At 32.1% G+C, this 3,833-nt stretch overlaps 1 long non-coding RNA gene across 1 annotated transcript; it reads left to right on the top strand.

Annotated features, from left to right (window-relative positions):
* Positions 1-381: 381 nt before the first annotated feature.
* On the top strand, positions 382-1,598 carry LOC149416727 (uncharacterized). Its single transcript, XR_016303381.1, has 3 exons — positions 382-731; positions 818-889; positions 1,227-1,598. It is a non-coding gene; the product is annotated as an uncharacterized LOC149416727 (long non-coding RNA).
* The last annotated feature ends 2,235 nt before the right edge of the window (positions 1,599-3,833 follow it).

The following is a 3,833-nucleotide window of genomic DNA, read 5'->3' as shown; positions in this document are numbered from 1 at the left end:
TGTATGATCTTTATCGATCAAATGATTTGCAAATTCGGAAAAACCGTTATTATTGAGGTTTTATTGATGTTTTGTTTTTCCCGATTTATTCGTATAACCCATTAGTCTACATAATTATCTAGCGGTTTTCCATTACTTGTACACTTATGTTAATGTATTTTATGACCGTCTTTGTGTTGCTTATATTTGTATCATGTTGTCTCCCTCTATAATATATTTGTATCATGTTGTCTCCCTCTATATTTTGTTATATATATGCACACATTATGTACTTCTTGTTTAGTATTAATTTGTACCCTGATGATGCTTAAGTAAAGCGAAACCGGTCGGTTCTTAAATTAATAAATATCGTGGTTTTAAAACAAAAAAGTATTTTATTTTATTAAATATGTCAAACCACAAAGTGATTGCTTTCTACAATAATATAATTTAGTTCAGTGATGTTATTTTTCATGTCGGAAGGAGGCCCTGAAGAAAATAATTTCTCTCAGAGCCTGTGTCATCTTTGAGAATGCTGTATAGAGGGTCTTTTTTGAGGAGGAGGGAGTGAACCTGTCCTGAATGTCAACTGTACAATTTCTACCCAGAATTAACTTAATTGTACGTTTTTTGACTAACCGTACCTTGGTGTTCTATTTTCAATAAACTCTTTAATTATGTTTCAGATGTGAAATCTATACTCCGCTACAGAATGTTTTGCCCAAGTCTTGTAAAGATGCAAAGGCACGGAGGTAATAATAAAATCATTTGAGCCCTTTACTGTTATTTAAAAGGTCACTTGAAGTGCAGTTATAATCAATGATTTTATTTTTTCTAGCTTCCACGAATAATCTGAAAAGGCATTATCTAAGGATTATACTCTTAAGGAGAATATAGAAAATGTAGAAAGGTGAAACGGATTTAAGATTTTCGATGAAATGATTGTGTTGTGAAATATTTATTTTGTTATTTATTACTTTATTTTTTTTTACAGTTTTACCGTACGCGGTCTTGTTGTAGAGTGGTATATCTAACTGTCTTGGAAAGTTTTTTTCTGAGCTTTAAGAGAAAGGTTTCTTAAAGATACTGGAGTTATTCTAGGGCTATGTTAGATTTTTAACATCGATCACCGTAATGCTTGCCTTCCTGAATAAATCTAATTTTATTTAATCATTAACGGCCAAGATATTTTTGACAATGGTGTGTTTTTATCTTTCTGTATTCCAATCATTTAGCTTTGCTTCTAGGGTTGTGCCCCAGTATTGCTTTTTGGAGACTGTAAACGGATCTCTCGGCATTTAATGAAACTGCAGCAGAACAAAGGCTGTTGCTATATTGACGTTCATGGTATGTTTTGCTCAGATTGACGATAAGGTTTCCAGATCCGCATTTCGCTCGAAGCATGTTTAGGGTAATAAGTTTATAGTTTAGGGTTCTTTCACCGTATTTATGGGAACATTTCAGAACCACCAATCTTTCATTTTGAGTGAATCTTGTGTTTGTGATTAAATTATATTTGACAATTTAAACAAATAATATTTAGAGAAGTTAAAAATAAAATTGAAAGTTCACTGAAAGCTTAAACTATTAAAAGTAGTAATTTCATAAAAATGTAAATAAATAGAGCTCCTTTCACATTTTAGAATGTAATTTTATGTTGCTTACATGTTTTATTACTCTTTATAATTATTGAATTGTTTAAATGAATAAATAAATAATTACAAAAAAGTCTTCTGATTTGTAAGTCCTCAGGAAGCACTAAGGATCTTTCTATCTATCTTTATAATATAATAAATTTGATGAGCACAAAAATGTAAACGTGTATATAATTGATATAAATGTACAAAAGTAGATATTACACGTGTATAAATATTATATTGCGCATATTATACAAGATGTCGGGGGTAAAGTGCACAAACTTCGGGAGGTGATTCTAATTGATAGTACAAGTAAAAAAGAAAAAAAAACTTTTTTTGGAATTCCAACGTTTTAAGATAGTTTTCGAGTAAAAAAGTTTAATTTTTTGTATAGAAAAAAAAAACAATTTCTTCTACGGAAAATAAATTTTTGTGGAAAAAATTTGGAAATTCGAATAATTTCCATTTCATTTTTACTTCTTCTAGCATTTAGAATAACCTCCTGAAGTTTGAGCACTTTACCCCCGGACACCCTATAAAGATAACCATATAAGAAAAACCTTATTGATGTAAAAATATATTTATTGATTTTATAAAAGTTATAAATTACTTTTATAAAAGTGATAATAGTATTTTAGTAAAGTAAAGTAATTTTTATGCCTATTCAAATAACTTTCGTAAATGTTTTTTGTAAAATTAAAAAAAAATAATAATTAATTAAATCCGTAATAAAACCCATATTTTGAGAACCATCTTCATTTCGACATCGTTATAATTCGCTCGGTGCTAACTAAAAATGGTTCTGTTTTTCTAAAATTGCAATAGATGTCGGTAATTTAATTTCGTTATTTAAATTATAATCCCCAAAATTATTCCTAATACGAATTCAGACACCTCTGTCGGATTCTTTTAACACTAAATATTGTTTATTTTGAGGGTGTTGCCCAAATCTAAATTCTTCACGCGGAAAGCGGGCCCTTAACCCACGCGAATCGAAACATACGTTCCTTGGCATATTGGCGTGTCTTAAACCAGAGCTGCTTTGATCGAAAGGTCAGTTGTTCGGAAACTTAGATAGGCGAGCGAGGACCGGCAATTCCAATGTTCAATGTGTTAAGTTTGTCTTCGGTATTTTGTTGATTTTTATTGTAATTTTTCACATCCGCTAGCAGTTGATCTCTAGCTAGATGCGTCTTTAATTTGATAATTATTTCTCTCTGATGATTCTGTTTATTATTTTTTTTAGCTGACCGATAGATAGAATCGATATCTTTAGTTTGAATCGAGGATTTTGTAGTCTGGCAGATGTTGAACATTACGTCTCGTAAATTCTCCCCGTTGATTTCAGGAATGCCTCTTATTTCGGCATTATTTGCTTTGAGGGCACGCTCCTGAAATTCTAGACCATTCTCCAGGACCGTAATTCTGGCTTCCAAAATGGCGTTCTTCTTCGTGAGCTCATCATTCCGTTGCTCCATGTTACGAAATCTGGCAAGAAAGTCCTCATACTGCGCACTTATGAATTGGATATTTTCTAGAATTTTATTATTTTGGTCCAAAATATCATTTTGTTTTTTTTCCAAATTAGTCGTTTTATAAATGACTAACTCTGGCAGTTCTTCTAGATTAGTTGATGGTTGGTAGGTGGGCGTTGTAGCTTTGTTGGTCACTTTTTTTTATGGTTCCAAAGTTGCGGTATCACTGGCGGTCTCCGTCAAAATAGTAGCACTTAAGGCGGCTGAACGAGTATCCTTTTTGCACTGCTTGCACTTCTGTTGGGTTCGCCTTTCTTGAGTAAATCGACGGTATGTATTCTCATTTATGCCTCCACAGGCTAAATGATAGGTGCCTTAACACGTCGCACACACAAATATTGAATCGTCTGAAAGGACGGCTTCTGGACATACTCTGCAGTGCATCTTGAATACTATATTTACTTTCCGCCTTATAACGACACTACGATGATAACCGAATTAGGTATATTGGTTGAACTTTATAAATTATAAAATAAATATAAAATCGCTTTTATTTTATTATTCTAGATTTGGTAAGATTCGATCCTAGGATCATCAAATGTCTGCACCAAATTTAGGTGACGTTTTAGACCACTGAACCAACCAATGCTTGCGGCGAACTGTGGTTTTAACGGCTTATAATATAACCGAGCACCTGTAAATTAAATAATTTACTGTTCTTTTCAATATTTTCAGTTCACTT

Source organism: Hesperophylax consimilis, chromosome 16, assembly GCF_061612785.1.
Source record: "Hesperophylax consimilis isolate HC1 chromosome 16, BYU_Hcon_1.0, whole genome shotgun sequence".
Lineage (NCBI taxonomy): Eukaryota > Metazoa > Arthropoda > Insecta > Trichoptera > Limnephilidae > Hesperophylax > Hesperophylax consimilis.
Note: the sequence above shows the minus strand (reverse complement) of the source record. Positions and strands in the feature narration are given on the sequence as shown.